The sequence below is a fragment of the Pleurodeles waltl genome, chromosome 3_1 (genome assembly GCF_031143425.1).
Source record: "Pleurodeles waltl isolate 20211129_DDA chromosome 3_1, aPleWal1.hap1.20221129, whole genome shotgun sequence".
Taxonomy (NCBI): Eukaryota; Metazoa; Chordata; class Amphibia; order Caudata; family Salamandridae; genus Pleurodeles; species Pleurodeles waltl.
In genome coordinates, this window is record NC_090440.1 from 665,798,920 (window position 1) to 665,811,923 (window position 13,004).

The window sequence follows — 13,004 nt, forward strand, 5'->3', positions numbered from 1 at the left end:
TTTGAGCATACTCTCTTGGTTCCAATGTTTGCTTCTTAGCTGCAACATGATATGTTCTCCCAATCAACCCTTTCAAGGAATATTTAATTCTAACGCACCAACTTCCATTTTCCTTGCACAAGTTGGTAATATTTTAGTAATGGCTTCAAGGGGAGAATATTTTATTTTCTAAAGGCTTGTTTTGTCCTTTTCTCCATGTATTGTTTCTTTTTTGGGGGTAATTGAGAACTTCATGTTAGATGGGAGTAAGGAACTGCAAGGAAACACAGAATTTTGAAAGTAAATTGTTTTTTTCAACAGCAGCTTGCTTTCACATGTGGGAGTACTCTATATACTACTAATGAGTGTGATTTTTCAACTATGTGTTTTGGTAGCTTTAATTAATGCAGCATATTGTAATTGTAATTGTATTTATATAGCGCTGACTACCCCATATGACGCGTTGAAGTGCTTTTTGGTGAGTAGCACACTACTCCAGAACTCTGGAACCCCTACTCTGCTACTCCGGAACCCAAAAGAATTAGTGGTGGATTAGTATAGGGAAATAGGAGTACAGTATTAGTATTAGTATGAGTTAATTTGAGCTGAGGATATGTGAGTTTTTAGTAGGTTTGAATAGAATAATGGAGGGATAGAGGAGGGAAGAATCCAGAAGTGTTAGTTGGAAGTGTTGTGTAACCATTTCAGTTATAGCTTCATACACGTTATTTTAGGAAACTAGGTCTGCCGCTTGGCACTTTAACCTAGATATATTTTATTCAGCTTTGTTTTATTATTTTAACAATAGCCACATTTGCGGTCTTGTTTTATTTTCTCTGTCTAGCTGTTCTTTGCCTAGGCCAGCACTGTGTTCTTAAACAAGACATTTCTTTCACTCTGTGCCTTTCTCAAGGTTGCAGTAAAATAGGTCGTGGGCAAAAGTGGTATGCTTTGTCTCTAATGTTCACAGAAACATACACACTCTTACGTGGGGATCCTTTCTCCGACCATCAGCTGTTTTATTATAAAAACACTACTTTGACCCATGTACATTTGAGGGAGATTCCAGCCAGATGACCACAACTGTATGTTGATTGCTTCACCGCAGCTGCTTATGTAGACTACAGGCCTCTTGCTCAGGTATGAGGGATGATGTCTTCACAGGGGAACCTGAAGGGCAGAATTAGAGCTTAACATGCTGTGCTCTAACATAGTCTAAGTAGGAACTATTCTAAAAAACCGTTGTGACAATATGATAGCATTATTTTTATGTTTCACTCTCCTTGTCACAATTTTAATCCTGTCATGCTTCATCGTTCTAGTTATTGTAATTCATACTTTATTGTCTAAGATGCAGTTACTTCAATAAAACCTTATTGAACTATACTCTGCCTCTGATTGACCTTGCATATGTGAGACTAATGTCACTGAGAGAAACGGATGAGATCTGAGTGACCACGATTTCCCTGAAGAGTCATTTGTGTCATGCGCTCGGTTGCCCAATCATCCCTGCTATTTGGTGGAGATGAGGCACTGCTAGTTAGCCAGAACAAAACCCAGATGAAGCCAAAAAGTGTCACCTGTAGTGGGTTCAGATTCAGTCCACAACAGTGCAAGTGATTATGCTGCCCGACTCCAGTAGTCTCATTAGGATAATGAGAGGCTACGTGACAGAAGTTTATAGTAATAGGATGAGACTTGGGATGCGTAAAGGAGAGAAGGAGGAGGGAAGAATCTGTACAGAGGGGTTAGGGAGATCATAGTAGTAGAAGGGGTTTTGGGTGAGTCAAAGGTGAGATAAGTGAGTAATAAACTGAGGTTTGGGGTGAGCCAGGAGCGGTAGTGGAGGGAAGAACTTAATCAGGGTTATTTTAGAGATCATAGAAGTAGAATGAGTTTGGGATGAGTCAGAGAGTAGGGATGGAGGATAGAATGATAGAGGTATAGGGTGATGGGTAGACAGAGTAAAGCTCACAAGAGTAATTAATTTTGTTCCTCTGATACAGCAGGACTAAAGTAATAAATACATAGATATGTAAATACATAGTAAGGGAATATATGTGTAAGGAATATAATAATGGATGTAATATTTCGAGATTTAAAGGTGTGTTATATAAACACATACTTTCAAGATTTGCAATATTTGAAGATAATGTATTTGTATGCTTTTCTAACATTATTTTATCTTTCCTCAATTTTCAATAGTGAAATGCTTGCTGATAAAATAGTTAAGATAACATTTGCAAATTGTGATAGATAAAAATGAAAGCAGGGATTCATAATTATCTAATCTAACAACTTATCTAGGAACTATGAAATGACCTATGAACATGTTAAGCTTAGACTAATATAGACATAGATATGTATATTCACACACATACACACTTACATACATTGTATACATACTTAAATATACCTATATGCGCACATATATACACATACACACACACACATACACACATATTAACATTTAACCATAAGTAAATATACATTTGTTAAACAGGCTTAAAGAGTATGTATGTATTTTATTATTATGAAATAGTAATTATACATATTTCTTAAAGAAATGCACATATCTAGATATATATATATACATAATCAGATTATAGATATTTACTTACAAAGGCATGTGCAGTCCATTGCTGTTTGGTGATGGTGGTTATAAAGGAAAGAGCCAACTCTTGAGTAGTCTTTTGAAGACAAGATAGTTATCAATGGATCTTATATCTGGGGGTCATGAATTCCCTAGTTTGGCTGTTTGAACAGAGAAGGATGTACCACCTATAGTCTTTTTCTTGAATGGTGGTGTTTTAAGGCAAGGTGCCAATCTTGAGCAGAGGTTTCTTTGTTGAATGTATTTGGTGACTTTATTCCCGATGAAAAGCGGTCCTGTTCCATGCATTCCTTTGTGGGTGATACAAAGCAGCCTGAAGGGGGATCTTCTGGCAACCAGTAACCAATGTAGTGCCCTCAAGGCAGGGGAGATATGGGCTTGTGGCTTTACAGATAGTAGTAGTAGCCGAGTTCTGAATGCATTGTAGTTTTTTCATAGTAGATAGAGATGATCCATGGTAGAGGCCATTGATGTAATCTAGCTTAGATAGTACAAGAGAGACAGTAGCCTGAACCTTATATGGAAATCTGAGGTGGGGGAAGATGTGTCACAGAGTTTCCAAGGTGATGAAGTTTGATCTTGCTAATTTGTCCACTTGGGCATTCATTGTTAACTTGGAGTCCATGGTAATTCCCAGGTTTTTAACTTCTTTAGATACTTGATGAGGTGGTCCCAGCTCGTCAGGCCAGGCACACAGTGGGTCACAATTTTTCCAATCGCCGCATGTGAGTATTTCCATTTTGGAAGCTTTCACTTTGAGATGGATCCAAGTCATCCACCGAGCAATGACTCTGAGGCAACTGAAGATTTTGTAAGTTTCCAATGTCTTTGGGACATTCCAATTTAAGGAGTGTTTGTGTGTAATCTGCATAGTTGTAGCATGTGAGTTGAAATTCAATGATCAGTTCTGGTAATGATATCATGTAGATGTTGAAAAGCATAGGTGAGATGATTGATCCTTGAGGGCCCCTGCTTTTGTGAAGTAGGGTTTGGACAAGAAAGGGTGAGAATAGATGACATTTGTTCTGTTTTGAAGCTAGGATGTGATCCAGTTGAGAACATTCCCTTTTAATCTGACCTCATGGAGTCTTTGAATGAGGGTGCCATGGTCAACAGTGTCAAAGGCAGTTGAGAGGTCCAAGAGAAGTAGTGCAGTAGTTCTGGGCGGAATCCAGTTTGGTAGTCTGAAAGTATGGCGTTATCTTCAATTCATTGTGACATCTGGGCGAACGCTGCTGTTTCTATCAGTTTGCCCAGGAAAGGTTCATTTGAAATCAGTCTGTAGTTGTTGGGGTCATGTGGGTCCAGGTTTGTTTTCTTTCATAATGGGAATATGTATGCCTTTTTAAGGTCTTCAGGAAAGATTCCTGTAGTTAAAGGATTATTGGTGATTCTTATTACTAGTGTGGCAGCAAAAGTAGATAGAATGTTCTTGAAGATGTATGCTGGACAAGGGTCGAAAGGGCAGCCGGAAGGCCTGCTTGCTTTGACCAATTCCATAAATTCACTTTGTGATATTTGTTTGAAGGAGTGCAGAGGCTTGATTGGCTTAGGGGATTTTTGGAAACGGGTTGGCGCTGGTGGTTTTCCTTAATTTTAAATAGGAGTCCAATGTGTCTGCCTTACTGGTGTAATGATTTGCCAGTTTGTCTGTGAATTCTTGAGTAATGGGATGAGTTGCTTCCATGCATTTAGGTTTTCGAAATTTGTTGAGAATTTTATAAAATTCTTTATTTGCAGATTTAGCATTTTGAATTCTTTCCGAGTAGTAACTTTTTTTTAGCTTTTTAGATTGAAGATTTATATATACTATTAAATTTGTGTAGGTGAAGTTTGTCTTGAAAGTTGTTTGTTTTGAGCCAGGTTCGTTGCAGCCTTCAGCTTTGTTGCTTTATTTTTTTTAGTTCTGTATTTCTCCAAGGTGTTGGTTTTCTTTTGTCCTGTTTAGGTTTTTTTGAGCGGTATTAGGATAAAGAAAGCTTCCTGTGGCCACTCATAAAGTTTTGGAACAGAATTTATTGTGTCTAGATCTGTGTTGTATGTGATGTGTCTATGTGATGTGGGTAAGTTAGGCGCTGTTGGAGTTGCCATTTATACTTGAAGCTAATGAAGCTGGCACCCTGGACGACATAACGTTAGAGAGAATTATTTGTGGTACATAAAACACTTGACATGGGCCAGAGCTTCATTTGTGCTGCTAACAGCATAGTGATGGCTGGGACTTATTTTTCATAATCACACTTTGATTAAGAACAAGAAATGTAGGTAGAAAAGAAAGGAGAAATGCCAAGAAAGGACAAAAGTGACATATGGAAAAAGAGATGAAAAAGAGCCTACAAGAGTACGAATGTGATAAAGTGAAATGTGGTGCAAGAAAAATGAATGAGGTGGAATCAAGATTAGACATCCTTAGAAGTTGGTAACCGGGCATTCGACAGCACCAGTGATGGGCTCCTCTCCAATCTTTTATAGTACTTGCCGTGATCTGAGTTGTCTCTAGGTGCCTGTGTGTGAGTGTTCAGAACAGGCTACAGTTGAGAGCTCTGAAGTGCAGGCTGAAGGCAGTGCAAGTTTTTCACAGTGCCTGTCAGTGTGTCATAAAGTAGTTCTGAATACATGTACAGCCCTTTAATTACCCCACTTAAAGTCCTGAAGAGGATGGCATAGGTGACATACAGGTATTAATGGCGACTCAACTTACAAGGTCAGGCACGGAGGTGACAGTATATTGCTCACTGGTTAAAATGATGCACACAATATCTGCAGAGTTGGACAGAGACAGAAAATAGGCTGAGGCACCAAAAAGAAAGTGGCCCATTAGTGAATTAAATATCTAAAAAAGGGGCCATTGTTTTCAAATTCAGACAGTGTTGACTTGTACAGACACACTTTATTAGTGCTTTGCAACATATGGAAGACTGCATGGAATTTGAGCTTGGAAATCAACAGAAAAGAAATCTGGCTCACCAGACCATAAACCAGGCCAACAAACAACTGAAAAACAGGCCCACACACTGACTTGTCAGACCAGCTTTTTGGGCACTACCTGACTTTGAATGGAACAGTCCAACCCTGTCTTATCTCTGTCAGTTTCCGCCTATCTTTGAGAGTCTGAGAGTCTCTAAGTCTCTTTGTCCCCATTTCCCTCCCTCTCTTGTAATTTTAAGAATTGTTTCCTCTGCTTGATTCCAGAAAGCTGCCTCCAGCCCTGCCAAGTTCCCCTTCACTTTTTCTGCCTCCACCTCACCAGCCATAGTCACTGCTCCTTGCAGTGGAAAACCTCCTCGTGTTGTGCAACCATGTGGGATTCTTTCATAGCTTCCACGTTTTGAGTTTGATCATGTGTGACATTTCCATGTTTTCGGTATGCTTATGTGTGACATTTCAGTGTGTGATAATTTGGCAATTCTTTGCATGTAGAACAGCAGTTATGCCCAGGAAATTAGATAAATGTTTGAAAGAACCACTATTTGGGCAATGTAATGTTCTACAACGGACCAGAAAAATACAGAATGCAGAGTGACCTTAGCTATAAGTGTGGAACTGGCAATTGTATTGATTACAATAGTCATGGGGGCATTTGGCAGCTCTGCAATGGGCGTATTGCTTTCTTTTCACACACCCCACTTCCACAAACACCAATTTTAAGAGTATCTTTTTTTGTAAAAAGCAATTATTTTCATGATCTCGGATGTATAAGAAGTAGGCCCTGTAAGGATTGTAGCTTGAGACAATATGTGTATGGACAACTCTTCAAAGGAAGGGTTCAAGCAAATGAGATAACTTTTCATAAATGGAAATCATGTCAATTTGTCAAATAAAATAACATCTTCACAAAGCACACTGAAGTAGCCGGCCACAGAACAAATCTTGAAGTAGACACCAATAGATTGAGTAGCAGCCCCTGAAGATGAGAAGTTATGTAGCCAGTGCTTAATTTGAGCCGGTGGTTTTCAGTGATGGGCACCGGCACTTATTTGTCTGCCTCAAGTATTTACTGGGAGCAAAAGACACATATGGGAAAGTTGGAGGAAGGGAAAACGAAAGAGTGTCACAAAGGGAGAAAGAAGAACACTGCAAGAGTAAGATGAAGGAGCAGGGAGTGGCCGTAAATGGATTAAAGAGGCCCTAGATGACTTCAGGATTACGCTGCCTCAATATTCTGGGCTCGCACAGCCGCGTGTTTCAAAGGAGAGCTTTTGGGCACCTGCACGTTTTTATTTATAAATTAAGTACTGTATATAACAATCTGACAAACTTTGAAAGCTAAGGCAAAACCATGCTTGGTAGTTTGGCCTGGAAAAAAAAATAACTGATGCTAAGTAACCCCATGTTAGAACAGTTGTAGATAACCCACAGTTAATGCATTTGATAATACTAACGGCTGTTCAGGGTGTGTATAACTTGTACAGCAGGCAGGCGTTTCACCTGTAAAGAAATACAGAGATACCCTTTGTTTAAGCTAAAACTACTCGGTTAACTCTGGCAAGTCTAAAACAAAACTTTAATGCAATATCTCTCTATTGGTCTCTTATGAAGATGTCCAGCTTTTTTTCATAATCCAAACAGAATAGTTTAAAAAAAAGGTAAATGTGCATACACTTCATATTTTACGTTCTGTAATTTTTTTCTAGAATTGCGTTTTCAGAAAACATGAGGTTGGAATAGAACTAGATCTAACAACTGTTTGTTACAAGGATCATACGTCTCTTGCATACAGCGGTGGGTGTGTGGATCCCATGCAGTCAGTTACCTGCTACAAGCTGTTTGGCGAGTGAGCTGATGATCTAAAGGGGCGGCACCTGCTCCTAACTTGACAGCCTCCTTGGGCTTATAAATTCATCCTCATCAGTTGCAGATGTGACTACAAGCAGTGGGTGGCTAAGAACTCAAAAGTCCTTCTTGATTTAAAGCTGCAGGGGTAACAAAAAAACTGAATGAAAACAAGGAAGTGGAGCCCCAAGTAATATTCATAAGGACGAGCTGCCCCTGTGTTCCTGGCACTGATTTTGCACCTCTGAGGCCAGGGGTTGCAGAGGCAGTGCCAGGGGTCGCAAGGGGCATGCTGGGGGCAGGGGCGGCTCCTCCGCAGTGGCGGAGGGGCATCGCCTCGGCCCCCCCTCCCACCAAGCCCCCCCACGCTAAGGGCTAGCAGCAGAAAAATAAAACTATATTTCAATATAATTTTATTTTTCTGCTGCCGGCTCAGTGAACAGTGCAAGGAGGGGCAGGGTTGGGCCTCGGCGGGCCGAACTCACATGCGCACTTGGGTTTCTCCAGCCCGACTGTGCTACTCAGCCGGGCTGGAGAAACTGCACAGGCCCGAGCGTTGTGTCTGAGCGGCAGTCCGAGACGCTCAAATCCGTCATAGCGCTGCTTTCATGCTAGCTTTTACATGAAAGCAGCACCAGGATTGCTGGGGGGCCTGTTCTGGTGTCCCAGTGAAAGCTGGGGTACCAGAACAAGAAAGGAGCGACGAGCGAGGTGGCAGGAGATGGCAGTGGTGGCAGAAACTGTAAGTCTTCTTTTGAATTTTAGAATTTGCAGTGGCTGCCGCTGGTTGTGGGGTCACAGCTGCGCCCCCTGGCAACACCTAAATGACGTCCGTTTGGGTGGTTGGCGGGCACTAGAGGCTGCCTGAATAGCATTTATGTAGAGATTGCATGTATTTTGTATTTCATTGTGTGCCACAGAAAATTCCCTTATAGCCACCTTCAGTTTTCCCTCTGCCATCACCAAGTTGTGCTCCATTAGGAAGAACTGAAGGTTTGCATCATAAGACTCAATCCATTTTATTTCCATCAAGTGCAATGCTTAATTTGTAAATAAAAACGTGCGGGCCAAAAACTCTCTTGAAACTCGTGGCTGCTGCGATTAAATTAGAGAGCACAGAATACTGAGGCAGTGTAATCCTAAAGCCATCCTGGGCCTCAATCCATTTACAGCCACTCCCTGCGCTTTAACTCACTCTTGCAGCTTTCTGCTTTCTCCCTTTGAGATGCTTTTTCGTTTTTCTTTTCCTCCATCTTTCCCATATGCGTCTTTTACTCACAGTAAATGCCTGATTCAGAAAAATAGGTACTGGCCCTCAAAAATAAGTTCTGGTGCCCCCCACCGGAAACCACCAGCTCAATTTCATCACTGATCAGGTGCCACACATAGTGGAAACAATGGTTCACTCAACTCCTTGTGGGATGCCGATCGGATAGTGCTGGAGTCCCAGCCCCAGCTGCAGTATCCTCTCAAAGGAAGCGCTGAGAAACCGTTGTCCCACCAACAGGCAAGCAGAGGCCTCATTCAGGACCATGGCAAAACTTAAGACACCATAAAGTTGATTGTTACCGGCTCCGCACAGTCGTTTATTGGCAGTACTATTAGACTGAGTTCCCGATGCTTCTACCGCTACCAGCCCATCGCCTCCGCTGAAGTACTACAGCTCCTGATCCCGCACCCCACAAGGCCTCTATGCATACATGCACAATGGGCACTTCAGAGGAAGTGAGAGTTTAATGTCAGTAGGGCTTTCCCCCTTCAATCCCCCAGGGAGTATCAGGGAAATGGAGCAGTCAGAGACTGCTTGGGCTACTTCAGGCTTCTTGGGCTTTTTTCTGTGGGATGGGTATATATGTGGACATTTTGTTTCCCCTGCCACCATTTTATGAGGTGATGCGGTTGCTGGGCATCTGTCAGGACCTTAGTAATTTGTTTGTCATAGCTAGTGGAGGTGAATTGAACTTGGTGTGTAGCATTTTAATTGAGCCTTTCTGGCTTAGCTAAACAAGGGTACCTAGATGATGGCAGACGATAAAGTTCTGTAGGCCATGAGGTGCTGGAGGAGGCAGACCAGCTCGATCTCATTGTGTCTCACATGCTGACTGTGTCATGGCCTGCGAGGCGTGCAACTGCTGGGGGCTCAGGAGCAGTTTTCGAATTTTTGCCACCGCGGCCAGAGTACAAAGGCGGGCAGGTAAGGGCTTGGGCTGCTTCCGTCTCCAGCGAGCGACCTTGAGTAGGCAGTGCAGGCAGTGGAGCACTCGCGCTGCCATGTTGAGTGATGGAAAGGCCCCCAGCTGACAGAAGCTGAGCCGGGAGGAAGAAGAATCTGGTCCAGGTCAGCAGGGCGGGCTTGCAGCCGAGACTCACATGCCCTGCCGAGCCATGTTGAAGAGGGGCGGGGCCTCGCTCAACGCACCTGCCTCAGCCTCCAAAGGCAGGGGAAGAGGAGCTGGAAGGGGCAGGAGAGGGGAGATAGAGGCTGTGTGGAGCCTGGTGGAGAGGGGGTGGGAGAGAATTGCGGATCTGGTAGGGGAGAGGCCATTGACTGGGGGGACATTATTTGCGACAGAGAAACGAGGAAGGATAAATTGGAGAGGGTTAGGGATAGACTTATGGGGGATTCAAGGGATTCAAGAGCTAGAGGAGGAAGGAATGGAGGATTATGGGGGGGAGGCTTCTGCGTGAAGACCTGTCAGCAGTTGAGGATAAAGCCAAACAGGCAGGAATCCAAGGATTGAGTATGGGGCCACAGAAGAAGGAGGGTCATATGTCACCATGGAGGCAGGGGAGAGGTGGGCAGTGGGAGGGCCATTGTCAGGCACCATGATGGATGGTACCTAAAGCTAAGGGCAGTGGGTCACAGAGATATGGGGGAGGGAGAGAATCGTGCCCACCTTCTCGATAGTAGCAGCAATGTAGGAATGGAGTGAGGCAGAAGAACAAGAGGATACAGAGATGGATGCAGTGACATGGGGAGCGCAGAAGATGAATAAAAAAAGTTTTTGAAGTGTAGTCCTCCAAAGAGGGTATACAGTAGACAAAGGAGGAGTGGGTTGGGAGTAGAGGCGGTTCCTGGGACCCAGCATAAGGTTAGTGACACTTATGCAGGGAAACCCCTTTGGCAGGTGGGGTTGGATCCAACGCAGTAGAGGTGGGTACAGCTGGAGATGAGAGGTCTGATAAGAACTTGTCTAGCACACCAGGCCTCAGGTCTGTTTTGCAGGCGCCAGTTTACAGACACGAGGCAGGGGAGTTTAATGTGGTTTGCTACACTCGGGAAGAAGCAAATGCAGAGCCCTGAGCGGTCTGCTGGAGCTCTGAGGTGAGACGTTCGCTCATCAGCACACCGGAAGATTGCCAGCGGGGAGGCACAGAGGAAAGGCAGGTTTCGAGCAACCTCCAGCATCCCAGGTCAGATACGAGATCATTGTTTAGCAGCAGGGTGGGAGATAGGGCAGGTTACAGCTCCTCGGCGGCCACCGGCGGTCGCTGGACAGCATCACTCAAAGGTGTGCAATTACATTGAATGAGCAGGCAGGCCCCTCATGAGCTACAAGTTATGAGTTGAGCAGGCACACGCTGCTTGATTACAATTAGGCGAGTCTAGGAAAAGGTGAAGTGCGTAGAGAGGATTTGGCACGATTGAGTGGTGAAAGCGCATGGTGGAACAGTAATGAAGGGTGGGGGGGAAATGATGCTATTTCTCACGTATTGCAGGTGTTAAGCACTACAGGATGGCCTGACAGTTACCGGGGCGCAACAAGGACGGTACAACTGGCAAGGTGTCAGGAGCGGCCACCGACCTTCATGGCAGAGAAGCTCTCAAGAGGGAGCAGCAAAGACATAGTATCGATGGTGATGGAGGCTATGAAGCAGGTGAAGGTGGCAAGACTCGCCTTTAGAAAGGGGTCTATATGGCTGATACAGGAGTGTGAACAGAGGAAGTGATTCAGGCAGAGACAGGTAAGGCGACGGTTAAAACTGACAGTGTGCATCAGACAGTGGAGAACCCAGCAATTGGGTCAGGGTCAAGAGGCGTAGTAGTGGTCAGCAACAAAACAGACAAGAAGGTTTAGAGAGCAATGAGGTTAAGATTAAGAAGCTCCCATGCATGGATACTTCAAAACCCCTAGGAGCTCACCTGATGTTAACAACAAAAGAAAGAATATGAAGGGGAAATATGTAGAAATGTTTAACCTGCTTCACAGGGAACTTAGGGCAAAGGAGGGTTCTAAAGAGGCAGAGTTTGAGGTGACAAAGCGGCCTAGGGTCCCAGTAACAATTGAAAACGGGACACCTGCATTTCTTATATTTGCCAGTGTAAAGTGTGAAAAACATTCAGAGCGGTCAGTAGCTCTGTTGAAATATATGGATGTGATCCAGAAGTACAGTGAGGAAAAAGTGATGCTGATCTATGGCAGCATACTATTAGACCTGTAAAATTTGGCAAGATGTTCTATACTGCCAGTGGCCTACCCATAGTTAACCACTCCTTTCAGGAGCGTCCATCCCATGGAGGGGTGGTTACCATGACTAGAGGACACAGTACTGGACAAGGTTGTGGGGGAGGACAGGTGGGCGCCTGCTGGGATTTCAACATTAGTCGCTGCTCGAGGGAATACTGTTATTTCTAAAACGAATGTTCTAAATGTTCAGATTGATATGCGCTTGTCCACTGCTATGGTGGAGGAAATCACACAGGAGGAACAGGGGGACAAGGACAATTACAACACAGCAATGCCAGGGCTCAGCAGATCAACCCTTCCTATCCCACACAGGGTGGAGGGGTTCCCATGGTACTGGGTGGAAAAAGCTCCTACGCCAGTTAATCTGGAAAGGTTGCTATTTTGGTTGGCCCAATATGACAAACCTGATGATGCGGCCCTTCTTCCGGAATGCTTTACTTGGGGATTCCGATTGGAGAACACTGAAACTTGGGGGCGCCCTGGGTGGACAACTTAAAATCAATTGGGACTCACAAACAAGTAGTGCAGGACAAGCTACTGAAGGAGGTTTCAGAAGGTCACAAGGTCACACGGCAGGCCTTTTTCGGATGAGTCGATGCAGAATTTGATTATATCCTCTAATGGTGTGGTACCAAAAAAGGAACAAGTGCAGTTCCACTTGATTCAGTAATTGGCATGGCCGGAAGGCAATTCGGTGATTGACAATTCAGAATGAGCAGGTGTCAGTCACATATGCATCAATGGATCTGGCTTTTTCTTTGATAGAGCAAGTTGAAAGAGGGGGCCCTGATGGCTAAGAGCGACATTAAGTCGACCTTCTGTTGGTTGCCAGGACATCCTGATGACTGTGAGCTCTTGGGTATCCAGTTTGAAGGCTTCTGGTATGTGGATAAGGGGTTGCCAATGGGGTGCTCCATCACTTGCTCACTGTTTGAATGTTTCAGTACATTCTTGTAGTGGGTGTTTTCAAAACTGACAGGACACTATATGATCACACACTACTTAGAAGACGTCTTTATGGTGGGTCCGCCTGATTCATTTTAGTGCCAGCAATGGTTGGAGGCTTTCCAGACCGTTATGAGCCACCTGGCACCTGAAAAGACAGTTGGCCCCAGCACTTCTCTATCCTTTTTGGGCATTGAAATTGATTCTGTGGTAGTGAAAGCCCG